The 24141-nt window shown below is 41.2% G+C and overlaps 1 protein-coding gene across 1 annotated transcript in view; it reads left to right on the plus strand.

Moving 5' to 3' along the window:
* pcdh7b (protocadherin 7b) overlaps window positions 1-24141 on the plus strand; it is a 387891-nt gene that overhangs the window by 182785 nt on the left and 180965 nt on the right.

Below are 24141 nucleotides of genomic sequence, written 5' to 3' on the forward strand. Positions count from 1 at the left end.
TTCTTGCAGAATCATCCACAAATGCATCTAATACAGCTGTTGAACTGGAAACAGTTTTATTTTAATTGTATTTTTTCGATTGCAAATTTTCCCATCAATTTTCTCTTCCCTTTTTCTCCTGAAGGTGTTGACTCCTAAGTGAAAAATGTTTTGAAGGATTCCGATTATGCTCTACTCTCTTACTTATGTGATCATTATTTATGTGTGACTCTGGACAATGAAGGGTGATTATTGAACAGCTCACCAATAGAGTGTGCTGGTCTGGCATCTAATGTTATTAGACCTGTACCATTATCCATTACCATGCTGCCGGCAAGCTATGGGTACCTCATCATAACTTGCTAGGTCTGGTACGGCACAATGTTGGACTACCCGGAAACTGACTCGTCAGTCCAGATGAGAGTTCATGAGGTTGACGAGGGGTACAATTGTCGAAAGGGTTCCCAGGGCAGCAGCAGCCCATATTATTCTTGTGGAACCCAGAGAAACACTCCTGCTCCTTCTAGTTCCGCAGGAATAATTTTAAAATTAATTTGGTGCATCTTTTGTACCATCTGGTAGAACTAGGTGGAGTGTGAAAGCTGCATGCTCCCTCTGAGTTGCCTAAAATTTCAATCTGGCCCAAAGTACATTGTGCAACCGTGATTTGCATATTAAAATGGTCTACCCCGTGAAACAAACAGGCACCTCATCCACATAGTGGAAGGACTCTTTAAAGATGGTGATGATTGGAGTGGTATCGTAAACAAAGTGGTAAGTCATTTCCAATTAAAATCTGCCCTGAATCTCAGTAGGTTATTTGGTCACATTATCGCATCCAATGTATATTGGTGTATCCTAGCCAGGATAATGTATTAGCTTTTATCTATTGTTTTATCTGTCCCACCAATTGTGGCATTGCTTTTTCACGTTCTCTTCAGTTTATATTGTTTCAATTGTGCTTTAAGCTGAGTTATTAAATAAAGATTAAAGATTATTCATGACCAGAGAAAAAATAATCACACAGAAACAATTGACCTGGGTAGGTACAATTGGGTATCGCTAGACTAGGATTTCTCGGAAAGGTATGTTATGTGCTACATTAACATTGGAAGCCCTTTTTTCGGGTCTTCACAAGAAGTGATATTGGTAAAATGAGTTCAAGTCACTGTTTGGCCAACAGGATATTTCTTGCCGTGAAAGAGAACTAATTTGAGTGATCCTCTTTGTCCTTGTTCAAAGATGTATTGGCTCGAAAGAAAGTTAAATCAGTTAGTATGTAAGGAGACGGGCTTCTATGCCGTTCATTAACAAGGCAGGTTGCATCTGTCAGCAGTTACTGAAACTTAGTGGTCAGAGCTTGCATTAAGCTGTGCATTAGGATTAATTACGTGAATTAAAAATGAGCAATTCTGCCACTATTCTTGTCCTCCACTCAAATACATTTTTCATTATTATGGAAATATCAGGTACTTTATTTTAGTTATGGAAATTCCAATTACTGAGTAGAAGGAGGATGTCCTTCCCCCTATTTTTCTACCATCTGTGGGTCAGCCCTGTAAGCTGCATATTATTCTTCTGAGGGAAAAGAAGTTATTTGCTAAGCATAGAAAGCTGATATATCAATGCTATTTATAATTCTCTTCTGCCTCTTTACCCCAGTGGCCTCTACAGCAGATGTTCCAGTCACCTTAGCCTGGAACTTAAGCTCCATGATATTATACATACACTTAACTAATTCGTATCAAATTGCTTTGCCTGTTATTTTAACTAGAGAAGTTAACCCATTTAAAATGAAGCAGCGAATGAAATGGTTTAACATCTCTTTCAAAGTAGTTGATCCAAAGTAGCACAGTAAAATCATACAGCATAATTTCCATGATATTATTCCCTCTGCCATATGGCATTTCAGCTTTTGCCTAATGTTTTACGATCATATTTTCTGTTTTTTATCAAATAAGCTGGCTGATACTCCAGTTTGCTAGTCAGTTTTGTTCAGTCTCAATCAGCCCAGTAAATTGAATGCATTGGAATAATGGAGAATTGCACCTCGGGGTAAAAAAAAAGGACTCTTAAAATCCAAATCTAATTTCCATCAAATAATATATAGAAAAAGGAGTGGGGTTGATTGAGTATGTTCCATTGACCTTCATAATCTACTAATCTACTGAAGAATAGGCGATAAAATTCTGAAACATTGGATTTTATGTTTTTGTTAATCTCTCTGCAGCAGCTGCTCATGCAGCCTACAACAACCTTGCAGGTGTTTGTTGCAAATTTTCCAAGCCAGTTTACGGAGTAACATTTCTCCCTGTCAGCAAAACCTAGAATATAGGATATTGCTGAGTCGAGATATCCGAATCCAGGGGAACGTTGCTCTTTATTTCAGTGAAGCTATGTGACCGAGTATAGAAATTGATCTACATTTGGGAGGTAAACAAAGTTGTAGCCTCTCACCTTCTGTATGGAAATGGCAGACTTAGAAATGCTGAGATCTGTGCTTAAACAGACCCTTGTAATTTAACTGCAATATGATTGAAGAGAGTAACAATGGACTCAATTTTAGAGCTCCTATTTGAGCTTTCCACTGATGGGAATATAGTGACAACTAAGGAAATTCAGAACCTGCGAAAAAATACTGCCTAAATTACCTTACACAGAAGCAAATTGGAGAGGCTGCTGTATACAAGCAGCAAAAGGAAATGGTTTACTTGCAGAATAATTGCTATAAATATCATAGCTATTATTCAACAATTCTACCCCTTCTCTATGGATGTCTATGGTAAGAAAAGACCCACCATGGGAGCTGGCGGCACAGCCAAAGTCCACTGACTTTCAGCGATTCCAGATGATACCAGAGATGGGCTGGATCATAAAATCCCACTCTGCATAGTGTTGTGGAAAAAAAAATCAGTGTGCTGGAGAATGGAGGTTTAGAGAACAAGAAAACATGTAGATTTTATATTTAAAGATCTTCGCTATACATTTAGTGTACGCCTAAAAGGGATGAATGTGAATGAACACACAGGCAATGAGCTAGCTCTAATGATGCTCCACAAGAATATGTGACAAATAACAATGAACTTCATTCTGGAAACAGACTACGTCACAAAGATTTGGTGCGGAACATTGGCAATTAAGACATAAGAGGAAAGGGACCATAGGGTCCCTCAAACCTGCTCCATCATTCTATAAGATTGTGATTGATCTTCAACTTCAATTCCATTTTCCAGCTCTATCCCTTGATTCCCTTCATCAGCCTCAGTCTTGAACATAGGCACATCGACTGAGCACCCACAACCCTCTAGGGTGGAGAATTCCAAATACTCATGGACGTCTAAGTGAGGACACTTCTCCTCACCTCATAATTAAGTGGCCAACCCCTTTTCCTAAAATGCCTAGATCTCGACCCTCCCCCAAGGAGAAACAGCCTCTCAGCATCTATCCTGTTATAGATTTTAATAAGATCACTTCTCATCCTTCTACAGTTCAGTGGTTCATTTTATTCAAATCTCTCCTCATAAATTAATTCTTTCATTCCAGAAACATCTTTCTGCTGGAGACTCAATATTATTTACAAAATTAAGCATTTGTAATCAGCTTTAGACATGGTAAATCAGAAGAATAACAGTTTAATACAATTAGCGTAAAGTCAATTGCAAACAATATTGTTAAAACAAGACTGCTGTTGCTTCATAACATCCTGTTTCCATGACCATAAATTGTTTTATTTAAGTATAACTAATTTGAGTATTCAAACTGTGATGCATTCTTTCAAAATTCAGTCAGTGATCTATTTGTTTCTTTAGCTGTTAATTTGTAGGTAATATTTAATTAAGTACTAATTTAGATTAGCCATTTCACATTAATGATGGAAAAAATGTTCTCTTAATCACAACACTCTGAGCAGAAATGTTAGGCTCTGATGGAGATCGGTACTGGCGCATGGTGCAAATATAAGTGCCCAGCCGGCATGCTGGTGATGGCTTCCCATGGCCATTCTCAGCGCGGGTGAATTTCACCAGGGCGATAGGGGTCGTCTGGATTTGGGGAGGTGTTGATGGCAGCCACGAGAACCCATCCAGTCCATTAATAGACTTAATTAAGTTTATTGTGTATTCATTGAGAATTGTTTCTTCTTTCCTATGGCTTCAGGATCAGAAGCTGCCGTCAAGAGTTTTCACATCAAGTTCCTGAACCAATCCAATGCCCTACTGAAGGGCAAGTGCAACTCCCGGATGTCACCCTCAAACCTGAGTCAGGGGTGTGATGTTATTATGTACTCCAGTGTTAGGTCAAGGTTTTTGAAGTCGCAGCTAGGTGAGGTTTTAAGGTCATGATGTGGAGATGCCGGCGTTGGACTGGGGTAAACACAGTAAGAAGTCTAACAACACCAGGTTAAAGTCCAACAGGTTTATTTGGTAGCAAACGCCACTAGCTTTCGGAGCGTGCTGCTCCTTTGTCAGGTGGAGTGGGACATCCACTCCACCTGACGAAGGAGCAGCACGCTCCGAAAGCTAGTGGCGTTTGCTACCAAATAAACCTGTTGGACTTTAACCTGATGTTGTTAGACTTCTTACAAGGTTTTAAGGTGCCAGCTGTACATCAGGTGGCCACATCGACCATATTCAGTCTGTATTCTATTGAGCATGTTCTTGTTGGGGGCGAGGAGGGGGGGGGGGGGGTGCGCGGGGGAGTTGGGGGCTTGATGGTGGCTGGTCTTCAGCAGCCCTCCAAGTGTCGGAGATCTGGGCTGTCAGGCCTCAGAATGCGGCATGGACAGGTCTTTGAGCTGTTCTTCAGAAGGTGACCCCCCGTCTAATCTTGAATTAGCTCCACTGCAGTGTGTGTCTCTGTGCTGGTGGAGGGTGTGGATGAGTGCTGTGACAGCTCCCATCCTTCGACATGCTTTGGGGGCTCAGAGAGCTGCTGGGCTGGCTAGCTGGCTGTGGTCTGCTGGTACCTGAAAAATACAGGAGGACAGTTTTAGTGGATGAGCTGAAGCTATTTGAGTACATGGCATTCAGTGTGAATTGCAGGGTTGAGTGAAGTGATGGGACTGAGATCCATATTAGGTTGTTATGAGAGGCCAAGTATTTTATGCTTTGAGATTTTCAAGGTAAAAGGCTGAAACTTTGGCCTTGCCTGGGTTTGGTTTCAGTCTCCACTGAGAAATATTCAGCTGTTTCTGACAAGTCTGTGTTTGTCATGATGTGGAGATGCCGGCGTTGGACTGGGGTAAACACAGTAAGAAGTTTAACAACACCAGGTTAAAGTCCAACAGGTTTATTTGGTAGCAAAAGCCACACAAGCTTTCGGAGCTACAAGCCCCTTCTTCAGGTGAGTGGGAATTCTGTTCACAAACAGAGCATATAAAGACACAAACTCAATTTACATGAATAATGGTTGGAATGCGAATACTTACAACTAATCAAGTCATGTTGTTTTGTTTCTTAAAGACTTGATTAGTTGTAAGTATTCGCATTCCAACCATTATTCATGTAAATTGAGTTTGTGTCTTTATATGCTCTGTTTGTGAACAGAATTCCCACTCACCTGGAGAAGGGGCTTGCAGCTCCGAAAGCTTGTGTGGCTTTTGCTACCAAATAAATCTGTTGGACTTTAACCTGGTGTTGTTAAACTTCTTACTAAGTCTGTGTTTAGCAGGCTTCCATATCCTGGAATGATTTTTGCCTGTATTATCAAGGAAATATCGTTGGTGAAAATAAATTTTTATATGATGATGTGGTGGGTGTGTCGCTTACATAGATGTTAAAAAGTGTCAGTGCCAGGACACTGCCTTGTTGGAGGCAATTGTTGAGTGTTCTTGGCGTGCTGACCTCACCTTGTAGGTCGACCTTCATCCTTCTGATGCTGAGGAATGTCCACAGCAGCTGGAGTAGTTTGACACGTGGCAGCAGCAGGGACAGTTTGAGAATAGTCCATGTTTTCACACAGTATCGGAGGCTGAGGAAAGATCAGTGAAAGCAGTTCCAGCCTCGAGTTTTGTGATGAAAACCAGTCTCAGTGTTTGTGGCGACAGCGAGGACTTGTTCATAGCAACAGCGTTAGGACAGAAGCCAGCCTGCTGTAGTAGGTGATCAGGTTAATTCTCGAAAGAATGAATTGCCCCAGGAGCTTCTAGGTTGTACAGAGCAGTGAAATGGGCCTGCAGCTCCCAGGATCATCTGCTGGCTTTCCTGGTTTTGACAGGGCCTCAGGCTAGATTTGGCAAACGTGGCCATTCTCTATCACAGTTGGGAAGAGTGTCAGTAATCATTGTTTTGCCAGTGGGTTAAGATGTTGCAGGAAGTCCAGTGGAATACCATCTTTCCCAAAGGTTTTTCCCTTTTTAGTAGTTGTTAGGCCAGCATTCCATTCTATCAGGATAAAGGCATTTGATAGTGGAGAAGACCCTGGAAAACTAGTCATTGCTTCTTTGGAGTTTTTTCTTGACTTTCTGTTTGTGTTATTCATCGACAGATCCCTTTGAGTTGGCCAATCATTTGGAAATAACAGCACTTGTGCTTACAGTTGGGTTAACAGCCTCTGCTGGATTTGATGTCCAAGTTTCCTCAGGAGGTTCCACGACCAATGGCTTTAATGTATAATATCCATGGATTTCACACAGTCCAGCAATTTTATTGTTCAAGGTTGTCCAAAAATTCAAGTAATGCTGTGGCTGCTGGGGGATCTCCAGTTTGTTGGTATTCTTAATAGAGGGTTTCACAGCCAGGGCTTCAGCAGGGAATGCACCACTCTCTGAAACCTTGAGGAATGTTCTTTGCTACAACAATAAGCTGGGTCACAGGCATTGGGGCAGGGGGAGGATATGGTAGATGTTTTTCTCCATCTTGGCAGGAAATCCAGTCCAGTTTGTCTTATGGAAGTTCTTGACACTTGCTTTGATGACATGACAGGAATTCCAAACCTTGGAAGTCTGGAAGAACAGTTTGGGACAGGTGTATAGAGACACCTTCACTATCTGATGTGACAATGGTGAAGTCAGGGTTATGGTTCCTCCCCTACCTGCAGATCAGAAACTTGCATGATGTTTAGAGCAACGTACACAAGGTGAATATCCTGTACCATGCTTCCCTATTGTTATCATTGGATTCAAAGCCCCATTCAGAATGGTGAATTAGTGAAGTCTCACATGTATATGATTGGGTGTTGAGGGGGTGGGAGCTGGATTATGTCATTCTCCATTGAGCCATTTATATATGTTGATAACTGTCATAGAAACATAGACAAACTACAGCAGAAACAGGCCCTTCGGCCCACAAGTTGTGCCGAACACATCCCTACCTTCTAGACCTACCTATAACCCTCCATCCTATTAAGCTCCATGTACTCATCCAGGAGTCTCTTAAAAGACCCTATCGAGTTCGCCTCCACCACCACTGACGGCAGCCGATTCCACTCGCCCACCACCCTCTGTGTGAAAAACTTACCCCTAACATCTCCCCTGTACCTACCCCCCAGCACCTTAAACCTGTGTCCTCTCGTAGCAGACATTTCCACCCTGGGAAAAAGCCTCTGAGAGTCCACCCGATCTATGCCTCTCAACATCTTATACACCTCTATTAGGTCTCCTCTCATCCTTCGTCTCTCCAAGGAGAAAAGACCGAGCTCCCTCAGCCTATCCTCATAAGGCATGCCACTCAATCCAGGCATATTCCTTGTAAATCTCCTCTGCACCCTTTCAATGTTTTCCACATCCTTCCTATAGTGAGGCGACCAGAACTGAGCACAGTACTCCAAGTGGGGTCTGACGAGGGTCTTATATAGCTGCATCATTATCCCCGGACTCCTAAACTCAATCCCTCGATTGATAAAGGCCAGCACACCATACGCCTTCTTAACCACCTCCTCCACCTGCGGGGCCGATTTCAGAGTCCTATGGACCCGGACCCCAAGGTCCTTCTGATCCTCTACATTACAAAGAGTCTTTCCCTTTATATTGTACTCCTTCATCCCATTTGACCTGTCAAAATGGACCACTGCGCATTTATCTGGGTTGAAGTCCATCTGCCACTTCTCCGCCCAGTCTTGCATCCTATCTATGTCCCTCTGTAACTTCTGACATCCCTCCAGACTATCCACAACCCCACCAACCTTCGTGTCGCGGCAAACTTACCAACCCATCCCTCCGCTTCCTCATCCAGGTCATTTATGAAAATGACAAACAGCAAGGGTCCCAGAACAGATCCCTGGGGCACACCACTGGTGACCGACCTCCATTTAGAAAAAGACCCATCTATACCCACTCTCTGCCTCCTTTGGGCAAGCCAGTTCTGGATCCACCGGGCAGCAGCCCCTTGGATCCCATGTCCTCTCACTTTTTCCAGAAGCCTTGCATGGGGGACCTTATCGAATGCCTTGCTAAAATCCATATAAACCACATCTACCGCCTTCCCTTCGTCAATGTGTTCAGTCACATTTTCGAAGAACTCCACCAGGCTCGTAAGGCACGATCTGCCCTTGACAAAGCCATGCTGAGTATTCTTGAGCATACTAAACCTCTCTAAATGCTCATATATCCTGTCCCTCAGGATCTTCTCCATCAGTTTACCAACCACTGAGGTTAGACTCACCGGTCGGTAATTATCTGGGCTATCCCTAATCCCCTTCTTGAAAATAGGAACCACATCCGCAATCCTCCAATCCTCCGGCACCTCTCCCGTCTCCATCGACGACGCAAAGATAATCGCCAGAGACTCTGCAATCTCTTCCCTCGCCTCCCACAGTAACTTGGGGTACATCCCATCTGGACCTGGCGACTTATCTATCTTGATGCCATTCAAAGATTCCAGCACAACCTCTTTCTTAAAGTCCACATACTCAATCCTTTCAGTCCACCGCACGCCCGCAGTCCACCGCACGCCCGCAGTACATCCACCCAGGTCTTTCTCCTCTGTGAAAACCGAGGCAAAATACTCATTGAGCACCTCTGCCATTTCTACTGGTTCCATACAGACTTTCCCGCCTTCACCTTTTATAGGCCCTATTCCTTCACGTCTCATCCTTTTACTCTTCACATATTTATAGAACGCCTTAGGGTTCTCCTTAATCCTACCTGCCAGGGCCTTCTCGTGACCCCTTCTGGCTCTTCTAATTTCCTTCTTTAGTCCCTTCCTACAAGCCGTATACTGTTCTAAATCCCTATCTTCGCCAAGCTCTCTGAGCCTTTTGTACGCTTTCCTTTTCTTCTCGACTCGGTCCCGCACAGCTTTCGTGCACCACGCTTCCTTTAACCGACCAACACCTCCCTGTCTGCTCGGAACGTTGTCCTGTAGAACTCTAGACAGCTTGCCAATCTTTCTAGCTACTGTCCAGGTAATTCTGTGTGCTGTGCACATGAACTGAATGGACTGAGCCTTTGGCCCTGCACTGCCTCAGAGCTGCCTTTGTCTTTGTCACTTCCTCCTGCACACTTGTGATATGCTCGTCACCCATTGCCACCTCATCTATGTGCTCACAAAAAGCCGCTGAGATGACTGTATCTGAGTTGTAGAGGTGAGCTTGTAAGGTGTGATAATGCTTCGCCTGAGATGTGCTCTTGCAGCGCTTGGCTGGGTGTTGCAGGAGCCTTGGTACAAGAGATGATCTATATGCCTTAACATCAAAACCTGCAGGACACACAAGAAGAGATCATGAGAGTTAGCTTTGGAGAGCTGAATCCTTTGTAATGCAGTGGCTTCCCAATGCAGCTGAGCTTACAAAATACCATCAGACAACAGGAGTGCTTCACCTACTCTGTCCACCAGGGATGCTAATCTCACCTTCCCCAACTTGTAGTCAGTGGCCCTGATGCCTTCCATGACTCTCTCTTCCATGCTGGTGATGATGTGCAAGATAAGAACCAATTATCCTATCTGGATCCTTTTGCGGGCATTGTGAGCATATCTCCCTTGCAAGGACAAGAGAAAGCGAGAGAGAGAACTAAGAAACGGATGGCCAATGCCAATGGCTTATTGACTTATGAAACTCAGTGTAAGGATGGTGCTCCACAGCGGTACAGCTTCGAGTCTTGTTGAGGAATCAGTAGGTAACCAGGGTCGCACTTGTATCATGTTCAGGAGCAGCATGCACACTCAGTCTCCTCAGCTGGAGTGTCGGCTGGAGGTTGAATACCCTGAGGCCTTCCCTGAGTGTCCCACCTTACCAGAACGAAGAAGCTTATTGAAATTTTTCCCCCACTGAGCCAATTCTTCCTGACCACACTCTGTCTGCTCACTGTCCCTGGCAGCTCAATCCAGGTCTGCTTGGTCTGTGGTGGGAGGGTGGGGGACTGGCCTTCTCCTATCACCCTCCAGAAAGACAACTGCTCCCACTCCCTCGAGGAGGACTTCTAGGTCAGCCTTCGTAAAGTGCGAGGCAGTCCCGCCCTGAGTTCCCATGCTCTGTCTCCCCTGCTCTATCATTCACAGTCTCACTGCAAATTATTAAATAAAACAGCAGCCACAGTAATGTCTGGTGTGGTCAATTTAAATCTGCCTCACTTCCTTTCTTTCCAAATCCCTCTCTCAGCCCACATCTGCTAATTGGCTGACCAAGCAGCCCCCCAACTCATTCATAAATTTCCCTGATTAAAAATTGGGGTTGTGACTGCTTCCTGCCAGGGGGATGGTGCGAGAACGGGCAGGCCAGCGAAGGATTGGAAGCTGCAAACATTCCCTTTGTTCATTTCCTGCCCCCGGAAGAAAAATGACTCATTCAAAAATTATCAGTGCATTGTTCAGAAGAATATTATAATAACATCAGCAAGCTCGTGAAACATCTTGTTTAAAGGTTGGCCTTCCTGGAACACATTGTACAATTATTAAGTCCCAATAGGAGTGAACATATGTCATGCTTTTAGTATCTCGTAAAAGCAAGCTGAAGACTGCAGATAACTGATGAGCAAACTTGCTTCAATTTGTTTCAAGTTTGAACTCAACTAAACTCTTCCAACCTGCTTCGGGTTTTCAAATACATTACCTGGTTCATCCTCATTACAGATGTTCCTACAACTGAAACTTATTAACAATGGCAGTGATAGGCTCTGCCTTTAGTTTCCTGTCGGGCCTATTGCAATGTCAGAACAATATTCTCAGAAACTAGGCTGTATTTTTTTAATAGATTGTTTCGCCCAAAGCTGCAAATATAAGTACTTGTTCTGTACAAATGACAAGTTTTTAGTTCCTCCATTATCTCATTTTGATGTTTTCTATCAAGTCACAAAATGATAGCTTTGCCAGTTGCCATTGGCAAACTAGTTTCCCCTGTTTCTAAGCTCAAGTTAAAAATTAAATTCCCATGTTTCGTAGTTGAAATCTGAAGCAATTACAGGTGAAATATTTTTAACCCCTCATCATGATACTTGTGTTTGTCAGGAAAGGCAGGGAGGGGGAGAGCAGTCATACAAATCATTCAAATGACAAAAACAATGTTAACAGGTTTCGTTTCGACATATGACTGGTTTGGCTGACATTATCACACGTAAGTAAAGCAGTTCATTTAGATGGCTAGTCACAGAAACTTGGCCGGGATTTTCAGTTGCCCATGGGGGCCAGCACAAGACTGGGATTGAAAATAATGTTGCTGTGTGGCTCCAAAGTCTCTGGGCTGTGCTGGAGTTTTCAAAGTCAAGTGCTGACAGCTTGTTAAGTTCCTTAAGAACTTCTGTATTGCTAAACTTATTTTCCTCCAAGCACAACAACAAAATAAGGTGTCTAGCTAAATTAGCCTCCCTTATGATGTACAGGAAGAGAAAGCCAAATGATTCGAGTTGAAAAGTCTACTAAAAATGGGCTACTGTTTTTGGAATGTTTCTTGGACCTTTGATGGGTAGAGAAGTGTGACGAATGTCTTAAATTGAATAGTGAAGACATTTTTAAAGGTTAGTGATCAACCTCTTGTTCCAGTGCTTGAAAAATTTAATTGCATTATGGCTTTGTTTCGCAGTTCGTTTGAAACAAATTTAGCTTGTATTGCAATTTTATGTAACTGGACTAAAACTACTAAATTGTTATGCGGCTGAGCTGTGTCATAGTTTCTTATGGTAAACCATGCAGCACAATGGCACAGATAAAAGTTTTAACTAATCTGTATGACAACTTTAGTAATCAAGACTATTCTGATATGAGAGTAATATCTGCTATAATAGGACAGTACTCATTTTCTGTGATTTCATCTTTTGATGGTAAATCATCGACAGACAAGGTGATATTTATCGCCTGTATATAACCATTCGCTTTTTAAAAAATGGTATTTGAAATTGGTACCTAATAAAGCATGCAACAGAGTTGGCATAATTGTTACCACTGATTTATTAGTTTCTTAAATAAAAATTCCATAGTTAGAATGGCAATAAAAGACACTCAAAATGGTAGGGTGGTTGGCCTGAAAGCTATTTAGCTTCTGAATTTACAGTGTCTAAATATGTACAAGTACTATAAAGTGAAAACATGTTAAAATTAAAATGTTTGATTCAAAACAAGTACAATGCCTAAGCCCTACACTGTATTTGTCGAAAGGAATATAGTTATGAACTACAAGTGGTTCAATTAAATTAAAATAGGGGAATTAAGTTCCTTGAACATAAAATCCTGAAAAAAATATGGATAATCCTTTGCAAAATAATTTGTTGGCAAACATTCCAAATATAATAAATAGGTTTGATTGACTGTATTTGCATAAGTGCCTGCATACATGAATGGTAGTTGCAATGTCAAATATTTTTAGGCATGTAGCATATTAAATATGCATCAGACATATTACAAAAGCAGAATGCTAATTCATCTGCATCAATAGCTGAGTGGCCTCACATTGAAATCAAAAAGTCAACTGTGAAATGTAAGACAAAATGGTCATACAAAAGACCATTGAGTAGATTGAAAGAAGAGCGTGTTCATTTCAAGCAAGTTAACTATGACAAAGCTCAACCTAAGAAGGCATGTCCATAACGTTTTGTGACTGTGGTTCTTATAAAAGTCCATTTTATGGTTACAAACAAATAGATGACTGCCACAAGGGAGGAAAATAAAAATATCTATTAATAAGAGATTGTAGGGCTGATTTATGTTCCTGGCATTGAAGCAGTGGGCCCAGAGAATAGTAAGCTGAGGTACTCAGCAGCATAGTTCCAAATCCCTTCCTTGCTTCAACATGCAGGGAACCAAAGGAAACGACCTTCTGGGAAGGGCTTTGCTGCCATTATAAGGTAACCAGAAGTCTAATCCCATGTAGATTGGTGCACAATCAAAGGGTGATCAGTCGTACTATGCATGGATTAAGCTGTTACATCCCTGTCCTATCTGGGCCCCACTAAATCATAGTGTCTAGAGATTTACTAAAAAGTGGGAAGGGTCTGCTGGTAGGCTGAGGAAACATTCTGGGTTTGCTAGGAAGACATGTTTGGAGTCTACCTTAAACTGGATCTGGGGGTCTGTGGAATATATGGAACCCCAAGAACTTCAGAGTTTTAATGTCCATACTTAGCCTCATCAATAATAGAAGGAAATGGGAAGTTTTGTGCTCTTGCAAAATTTGTCTGCTTTATTTTATTGGGTACTGTTCAAAATCTTTATTTCATAATAAAATTAATAGTAAAAATGAATTTCACCTATTGGTAATGATGAACCAACTTTCGAAGAATTACTATACGTTGGAAGACTTAATTGGTCAAGATTTATTTCTGTACTATTTTGGTTATGGTTAACACATTTGTATCAAATGTTGGCATGTGATATTTTAACAAATATGCTTACAGCTAGCAGATTAAAGATTTTATATTTAACTCTGGGCATTATCGGCTTAAGTGCTAGAGCTGTAAATGCAAACCTACAATTCAGTTCCACCTCCCCCATGGCTTTATGACTTGCAGCAGACATATTCTGGGGCAGCCTGGAGAAAATTCTGTCACTTTTTCCACCCTCCCTCTGGATAAGGTCTGGACCTCACTTTGGTAGTTTGGTCCAATTTGGAATCTCACATGGACAATCACAGATATTAATCAGGCCACTGTGCCATCAGAATGTGATAAAGACCTTTTTTTAAAAAAAAAGCTGTTGTGCTCTTTCTTGGCAAAAGCATTTGGCACACTTTATGGAAATTCATTGTGCAAACTGAGAGCTCGACAAAATGTGAAGGCTCCTTTTTAGGTTAAAAAATAACACACTGTTGAAGACAAATCTTATCTTTAAAAATAAAAGCTTTTTATGGGTGGTATTGAATTTCTTGATGGATTTTCAGTACAAAAGAAGGACTTAAATTGAAAGATGTAAAAAGAATCCTGAATGTCTGATAAAAATGTGAGCCATTTTTATTTTCTTAAGTGTCAATCAATTTAGTGATGTGAGCTGCGACTGACCTTAATTAAAATACAGTGGTTGTTCATTGTTACAGAGTTGTTTCCCAATTTAAAAAAAGAAGCTAAAAGAAAAGGTCAAGTGGTTCATCCATCATAATATTTTATTTTCAGGAGACTCAGTATTAAACTTTTAATCGCTAAGGGCAATTTTCAGAATGTGTGATATCTGGGACTTGTTCCTGGCTCCCTGCAAATTGTAAGACTTGAACTTAATGACACAGCGCAAAGATCTGTGTGTGAAAACGCAAACTGATCAAAGGCGATTACCAAGAGATGTTTTTTTTCTCCCCATAGACAAATAGCTGTAACATTATATAACAATTTACTTTTGTGTAATCTAAATTGACAATGGCAATTGTTTTCAATACATTATTCTCTTATATTATGTGAGATCAAATGTTGAGATTTTTGTCCCAAAGGCTTGCTTCTGTGCAGAAGTGTATTAAAATAACAAACAGCCTTCTGTCCTTTTCGATATTAACAAGTTCTCAGCTTTTGATAAAATAAAGTCATCCCAGGGAAATACTTGTAAGCAATGCTGAGAAATTTATCTTCAATTATACTCCACATCACAGCAATAATTTTGTAGCGACTGCTGAGCAATTCTGGACAAAGTGGAAGACAAAAAAAAGGATGACAAGTGACAATTCACTTTTAACAACTTGTCCAGACTTAGATAGTACAGCAAGCTTGAACTAACAACATAAGAAATTGGAGCAGCCGTTAGGCCGTTCAGCCTCCTGAGCTGGCTCTGCTATTAAATAAGATCATGGCTGATCCTCAAGCTGAATTCTGCTTACCTGTCCAATCCCCATATCCCTTAATTCCCTGAAATCTAAAAATCACCAACCTCGGCCTTAAGTATTCTCAGCTACTGAACATTCACAGTCCTCACGGATAGAGTATTACAACAATTCACAACGATTGTATTAAAAAGTTCCCTTCAACTCAATCCATCATAGTCATCATCCTCTTGTCCTGAGACTATGTCCCCTGGTTCTAGACTCTCCAGCCCAGGGAAATAGCTACTCAGTTTCTATCCTGACAAGGTCCACTCAGAACTTTATTTGTTTCAATAAGATCACATCTCATTCTTCTAAACTCAGAGATCATATTATCATCCTTCTTGCAAAACAAACATCTCATCTCAGAAATCGATCTAGTCAACTTTTTGTTACAGCCCTTCTAAGTCAATTATATCCTTCATTATGTACAGAAAATAAAATGGCAGAGTATTCCAGGTGAGGTCTGGCAAAAGCCATGACAGTTGGAGCAAAGCTTCCTTACACTGAGGCCATCATACTATTTGCCTTCCTAATTGTTTCCAGTACCTGCTTGCTGGCAGGGGTGGGGATAGGAAGACGGAGTGGGGGGGGGGATGTTTTTTATGCAGGCATCTGAGTTATCATTTGCATTGGAGACCTGGCGAGACGCGTGTTGCCTCATTTGGAAAGGCCTGCTGTTATGAGGCACTTAAGTGGCCAGCCGAAGCCTTCCCAAGGCTAAAGGAACAAAGAAGCAGAGCTGCATCCATAGAAAGCTGCCAGTCAATCAGAGACAGGCAGTTCTTTTGCTCAGCAGCTTCACTGGAAAGATGGTAGCTGCTGTCAGGTGACAGTAACCAAAGTCCCAGGATGGTACGGACTGACACTGGGAGGGGGGAGTTTCGTGGGATGGGATCGCTGGGGGGAAGGTGTACAATGGGTCGAAAGCAAGAACAGAGTGGTGGGTTCTCACAGGGCTCTCCCTACCTGATATTGGGTCCAGCGATCAGGCACTAAGTGTCTTTGAACAGGGAGACCATAAACAGCCCACAGAGGTTTGATTGTTATGCTCCCCATGTGGTGATAGGTCCACACAGTGCTTAGTTAATACTAAAGGTGGTGGGATGAGATCCTTCAGTGGTCATTAATAACTCATTTAAAAGCCTCATTTGTAGCTGGGCAGGGAATCTAATCACGGGCCTTCCATCCTTGAACTTAACTTCGGCAGAAGCGGAAAGACAGTGGGGCGCTAACATCTCACCCTCTTGCTTGATTAAGTATCCTTCCACAGGAGAGGGCATAACATTCTGCTAATTGTTTTCCCTAGACAAGGCCATCCAAATCTCTCTGAATAACCGACATTCCATAGTTACAGTTTTAAAAAATATTCAGTTTTCCTATTCTTCTTAGCAAAGTGAATGAGCTTACATTTTCACTCTCTTGCCCACTCACTAAACCTATCAATATCGCTTTGCAAAACTTTTGGAGGGGACTTTTAACATGCAAGGATGAGATGGGGATGTCAGTACATGTAGATCTTAAAACAACAAAAGATGCCACGTGTTGGGAAGCAGGCAGGAGCCCACCAACTTCCATGTTTAACTGAAGTGTAGAAATTCCCATGGAACCAGCGGGTCAGTGAGTTTATAATGCAGAAAGGCAGTGGACTGTGGACTGAACACTGGATTCTGAATTTAACTTTGAGTGCACTAATTTTCCCAAGCTGTCTGAAATTCAGCAGGGCCAACAAGGTGAGAGCACTTGGTTGAGAGGCGTGGCTGTGAAATTGACAGGCTTTAAATATGAACCATGGCAGCTGCACCTTTGCCTAAGCAAAAGGCTTTTGCTCGCAGGGCCTGTTCTGAGATTGTGCTTCGGAGGCTATTTTCAATTGTTGTGAAGTTGAGTTTGTAAAGCTGTAAAGAATGTTTGTAAAGTATGTAAAATACTAGAAGGAGAACAACAGTGCGTGGTTTTGGGTTCAATGCTGGGATGTTTAAAATGTAAGAATACAGAGTACACAAATGGCAACGTTTGTTGCAGAGACCAAAACATCAGGGTTGCCTTGGTGTCAGGTTCTGCAGGTTTTTGCCTTCTGACAGCCTATGAGTTTAAAGAAGACATTCAGCGATCAGGACCGTATCAAATTTGAATTTGCTGTTATTCTCAACTCAGGCCAATCCAGGGACAGGGAATGGATAGGTCATCAGGAGTATAAACAGGAACTCAACTGCCTGTCTGCAGTTCAATTCAGTTCAGTTCAGTTCAACTGAGAGCCAGCACAGAAGGCCATCTCTAAAACAGTTCTGTACCCTGCCAGCTAAAGAACTATCTCTGAAGAGAATTCTCCATCAAACTAGCCGTGTGCTTATTTGAACAGCATTTCTGTCAAACCTTCCTTTAATTAATATATTACTTGTTTAGCTAAAGTTCGGGTTGGTTAAATAAAATAACTTGTTAATTATTCACTTAAAGCAAGTGTCGGGTCTTTATATTAATGAACCTCTAAACATTAATGTAGAATAGTTGACACCTTCGAAAATACTTCTACCAGATTACGAAGCAAGGTAAAGGGGATTAACCTCTGCATCGTAACACAATACCTTAGAGATCATTTTACTCTCTTGGAGTTCTTTTTTATTTGATATATATTTCCTAGTTGACAGCCTTCTCAGCATCATGGAAGCAACTTGTATAGCAATGCCTTGGACTTCTGATGTGGAACAAGAGGAGCAACATGAGCAATAGCATCAGGAGCAGCTGTCTTCTCATCAGCCACCTACTGCTTCAAATGATAGAGGGGTAACCACATAACTTTAGCTTGCATGAATTGAGACACCCATCTGCAGTGTACTTCTAGTGGAACAGATGTGGGCACATTTCTGGTGGCTATCAAGGTAACCACAGCCCTGAATTTATTTGTCTTTGGCTCCTTCTAGGGTTATTTTTATTCATTCTTGGGATATTAGCATAATTGCATGGCCAACATTTATTACCCATCCCCAATTGCCCTTTAGAAGATGATAGTGAGTCTCGTTCCTGAACACCTATGGTCTATGTGGTATGGGGCATCTACGATGTCACTCAGAAAGGAGTCTGAGGATTTTTATCCAACTGAAAAAACAGTGAACTAGGACTGGATTTTCACTGAGTCAAGTTCTCTCAGGAGCCCTTTAATAATGGTGGGCAGTCCCAATGTTGGGATTCCCCAGCCCATTCCTGGGCTGTGCTATTTTTGGGAGTGCCTATAATGGATGCGGGCCATTTCCTATTAGAAGCATTAATAGGCACACTCGACCTGGCCAATTCTATTGCGGAGACAGACATATCCTACTTCTCTGTAATTTTCATGGAATTTTACTTTTACTTTTAAAAGTAAAAGTATGGCTTGATAGCATTCCCAGAGGGACTAGTGATGTGCAGTCTTTCCAGGCATTGACAAACGCCTGGTTTACGATCCTAGTGTGCATGATGGATCTCTTAAAAGGTTAATTAAAAGGTAATCTGATTATCAAACAGATGTCTGGGCTCCCAGCCAAGCATTCATAATGAGGCTTGGCTGAGAGCACAGATAGCCATTACAATACTGGAACATCTGCTCCCAGTGTAAATATTGTTTGATTGCCAGCTCAGGTTCTCTGATCTCTGCTGTCAATTTTACAATGTTTATTGACATAAGTAGATTCCAGTGATTGTGGTTTATAGGCTTTTTTATTTCAAAGGGCCTGAATGATTGACACTTAGATCCCCTCTTGGCAGGCATCTCCTCCCAAGGTGGACAGGCTGAGCTTGGACTTCCCTACCCTCCTTCAGGATGTACATACAGACCATACTTCCAAACCAGATGGTGTATGACTTAGAGGGCAATATTGTGCAATTGTTACTGAACATCCCCATTTTGGACCTTTTGAAGGGGGAAAAGCCATTGATAAAGCAATAGAAGATGGTTGTGCCTTGGACACTGCACTGAGGGCTTCTGCAGCGATTTCCTGCAACTGTGATGATTGACGTCCTACAACAACAATCATTTTGTTTGCAATATGGTATCATCATAGAATCCCTACAGTACAGAAGGAGGCCATTCAGCCCATCGAATCGGTACTGAGCACAATCCCACCCAGGCCCTATTCCCGTAACTCCACACATTTACCCTGCTAATCCCCCTGACACCAAGGGTCAATTTAGCATGGTCAATCCAACTAGCCTGCACATCTTTGGACTTTGGACTCAGAAGGTATGACTTCCTTCTGATTCCCATTGACTTCAGTTTTTCTAGGGTGGCTTGCAGTCACACTCAATCAAATGTTGCTTTGATGCCAAGGATAGCTATTTTCACCTCTTGAGTTCAGCTCTTTTGTCCATGCTTAGACCTTAGACCAAGGCCCTATTGAGGTCTGAAACTGGGTGACCTTCATGGAATTCAAACTGAGTATTAGTGAACAGGCTGTAAAAGCTAAAGTGTGGCTTGATAGCACTCCCAGAGTAACTAGTGATCTGCAATAAATGTTGCAAGGCCAATGTTGGCCAAATTCCAAGAACAAATGAATAAAGTATGATGCAGCCTGCTCACAATATTAATCTCATCCAATGCCATAAAGCAGACAGGCATCCTTGCCAGTATTGGTGAAACATGGGCACCCTCTGATGGGAGAAAGAAAAGTATCGTGTTTGCCATTTGCCAAAACCAAGAAAACATCTGGTGACACTTATAAGAGGATTGACTTCACTCGGGTAAACACTTATTTTCCAAGGTATTGAGGCATGGCCGTAGCCTAGACAGTTCTATGGATTTATTTAGCTGCTGCTCTCAGTTACATGTCAATGTCATGTCAGCATCTAGTTCAGTTGAGACAGAGGAGGTTAAGAGTTGTTGGAATTTCTGAGGATGATACCAAACGCTGCCAGGTTTATTTCCTTTCCATGCGCCAAGCTTCTCGATAACTGATGAAGCTATTACCCTTGTCCCTGAGGCACACAGCAGGTTCTGAGAAAACTCCATTCCAAAATCCCAGAATAACCACCTTTTGTTGCTGACCCTATGCGGAGTATGTCACAGCCCAGCTGTCTCTCTCAGATTGTTTCAGGGGCTTGTCCAATTTGAACAGGATAGATGGAGAATATTTTTTTCAAAAAATGATGGCAAAGGAAACTTAAATATGTATTTGTCAAGTTTTTAAAAAATGACAATTTAAAAAAAAGTTTATTTATTACTTTCACAAGTAAGCTTATATTAACACTGCAATGAAGTTACTGTGAAAATCCCCAAGCCGCCACATTCCGGCACCTGTTCGGGTACACTGAAGGAGAATTTAGCATGGCCAATGCACCCAGCCAGCGTGTCTTTCGGACTGTGGAAGGAAACCGGAGCACCCGGAGGAAGCCCACGCAGACACAGGGAGAACATGCAGACTCCGCACAGACAGTGACCCAAGCCAGGAATTGAACTCGGGTACCTGGCGCTGTGAGGCAGCAGTGCTAACCATGGTGCCACCGTGGCACATATATAAATATGCGTATATAAGCAAAACATACATGATATTTATGTTGAATTGACTGGGCATTCCGACTTCAGATACTGCCAAACAAAAGGTCTATTCTGAGAATATTTTGCTTCAGAAAAATTTGGGGCATTTTTTTTGGGCATGAACCTTTTTTAAGCCCTTTTATAGGGTAACAGAATTTTTAAAAAACTAATTATATGATACAACAATGGAAAAAAAATTTCATTGTTGTCGCACAGCCCCATTCTATTGTGTTTATTGTTCTCCCACTGGCGTCTCAACAGCTTTCTTTATCATAGTCACAAGCATTTCATTGCCCTTCAACCATAGCACAAAAGGCAGCTGCTTTTGGATCTTCAGTCTCGGGTGAATTATCTTTTTCTATGATCAGTAGTTCAAAAACAGCTCAAAAACAGCTTCTCCTTGCTGCCATCAGGCTTTTGAATGGACCTACCTTGCATTAAATTGATTTTCTCTACACCCCAGCTATGACTGTAACACTATGTTCTGCACTCTCTCCTTTCCTTCCCTATGTACGGTATGTTTTATCTGTATAGCGTGCAAGAAACAATACTTTTCACTGTATACCAATAAATGTGACAATGATAAATCAAATCACAAACTGAACATCTTTGAGAATAAACTAGGATCTGTGAAATAAATTAACATTCTCTTATATGGACCCAAAGACATGTTGAGTGAGAGGGAAGGCAGATCGAGATGCTTCTTACTGTCCCTCCAACATACCTCAAGTCAGGTAATACTCATCGGCCTAGATATTCCGATTAGTATGATGAAGCAAGGGTGCTCACCAATGACCTCAAAAGAAATCTGCCCACAAAGACCACGTGGCACAAATTTCCCCTTTCTTGGCAGCAGTGCCAATGTGACACCAAGTCAGGAGGATGCTTGGCGTGCAGCAGAGGTGATATCGAGAAGCAAGTATTCCACATTGAAGTATTCACACACAGTAAACCAGGAAGCTGGAAGCATTCCTTATCCTTCATTTTTTAAAATTCTCAGGTGGTGAAATAAATGATTATGATTGGATAAAGATACAGGCCGGAATTCTCCGGTCTCGCACGACCTGCTGCCAGCAAGAATGGAGAATTTGGCGCTCAGCCAAATCTCCATTCACAAGAGCGGGACCGCTGAATCCCAGCCATGGAGAAGATCGGAGAATTCCGGCCATAATGTAAAAATTGACGCTTTTAAAAGGGAAAAAAAGTATTTTTTTTATGTGGAATTTTTAAAATCATTTTGGAGAAACTTGGCATTCCACAGAGGCAATCTCTGAAGTTAGTACACTATTGAAAACCCAGTTACATCTCTTTCAACAAGATGTAATTTTTTCAAGGCTTTTTCTAGTGAAACTAACAGTGTAAGAGTGAAGTGAGCATTCTTATCGATTTGATTTCCATTGATTGCAGCTTGGGAGTGCCTTCAGCACACACTCTGGAAAAATGTAGAATTATTTAATGCACTTTCTAGACTTCCATGTTGTCCTGCAGATGTGTGGATTCCTGAAGTTGCTGTCAGTGTCAGAAGATGATGGTGAACGCTGCCAGTTTTGCCATCATTACCACAGCAAAATTCAATATCGTCATTATCAACAATGCAAAGGTGATAAAAAGCTTATTTATTAGAGATTTTTATTTTTAAGATACTTTAAAGATAGAAAGCACAATGAGGCAGTAACTTTTGAAACAATCCACTGGAGTTTATTTTCTTTCTATTTGTGATTTTGTAATTGAAAATTGAGCTGGATACATTTTGAGTGAAAGGAGTTGCTTGGGAATAAAAATTGTAGAACAGTTGCTATGCAAATATTCATTAGTTTTATTTCACAGCAGTTAATTGTACCAATAGGCAAGGAAACTACTTCTGTATATTAATAAATGTATCTTCTGATGAAACAATAAATACATGAGCGTTTTATATTTGTTCAGGTTTTAAGCAGTTATACTTATCTAGCTGTAGACGTTTGTGGCAGATGTTGATATTGTAGATTAAGTCAATTCTGTGATTTGCACTGTAAGATCAGTTCTGTCAGTCCCAGACTATTTGTAGTCACTGAAGCTCTATTCAGAACAGCACGTAATAGACAGCAAGTACTTTTGCAGCGGTTTACCCTCACGGTCCATTTATTTAATCTATTGTTTTATGTTACTGAACTATTTAAACATGAAATTAACGTTTCTAACTGAAATACATTAAGTGAGACCCAAGGCAATGATTAGCTCGAGCTATATTTTAATGCATTCATTGATTATTCTTTCTAAAGGCTCCTTGTTGCTTTTGGCTTCAAGGCAAACAAAGGGCAGTTCAATCCTACAGAATGTGGGTGTGCCTCTGTACAATGAAAGAAAAAAGTGTATTAAACTACATAGTGATTATGACATGATAGTCTGTCTTGAGAGAAATTGTTTTTCTGTGCTAAATTGTTTCTAAAACACAAAGTTCCCTTGGACCAACCATAAGCAATTTTCTTGGATATGTGCTTATTTAAATTTTTTTTAAAAGCTTTGCAGGAGTAAATGAAAGTCAATAAATTTAGATAATGACACAATTAGTAAAGCATATTAACTGAAACTAATTATACTTGAAATCACCATGAATATTATAATGACTCTGAAACATTAAGGATATGATGCTTAATGTTTATACAGTTAGACAGCAGGTCAGTGTCTACAGAAGCATTTTTGCAACTTAAAACCACAAAATCATAGAAGTTTACAGTCCAGAAGGATTCAACCTATCATATCTGGACCAACTCTTTGTTAATCCCACTGCCTTGTTTTCTATATCTGTTTGAAATATGTCAGGAAACTCAATATTTTTGTGTACATTATCAGAAGGTATGGTTAAATTTGGCTGACAACTCATTGGTCAAAAATATTACTTCCGTTGGTAACATTATTGTCAACTTGACTTGATGAACATAATTAAATTATCACAGTTTGAAGGAAAAATAGATTTCCTTGCTGTATTTTTATAGTTATAAAATAAACCAGCGTCATTACAGTCACTTTAAATGTTAAGCTGCATACTTCATTTATATTTCCAAAGCAGTTCCTAGCAAACTCATCCAAGCATACTTTTATTCTCATCAACTCTGGATGCTTGGTGACAGGAGAATGTAAATTAAACTTATATTTGAAAAAATGCTCTTGTACAATTTCCATTAAAGTCAAAACAAGTTAAAATATTTGGAGGAAAGTGAAAAGCAACAAAGATAATGCAAAAAAAATGATTTGGTGTCAAAGTGGATTTTTCTGCTTTTTCTTTCCATTTTGCCTCTCCCTTTGATTCACATGTGCTTTAATACACTATTCAGTGCCATTCTTCAATGCAGAACAGTCAGGGTCATATTTCCGAGCTGTGTGATTGATACCCCACTACCTTTCCCCTACAGTTAAAGATGGGATCTGTCAGAAATGGGGCATGCATTCGATTCCCGTCCACCATTTTTAAAAGTTTGCGGAGTCTTCCAGACTGCACAAAACTCTGGCCCTTAGTGTCATCAGTCTATGCATCCACT

The sequence above is a fragment of the Mustelus asterias genome, chromosome 1, assembly GCF_964213995.1.
Source record: "Mustelus asterias chromosome 1, sMusAst1.hap1.1, whole genome shotgun sequence".
Taxonomy (NCBI): Eukaryota; Metazoa; Chordata; class Chondrichthyes; order Carcharhiniformes; family Triakidae; genus Mustelus; species Mustelus asterias.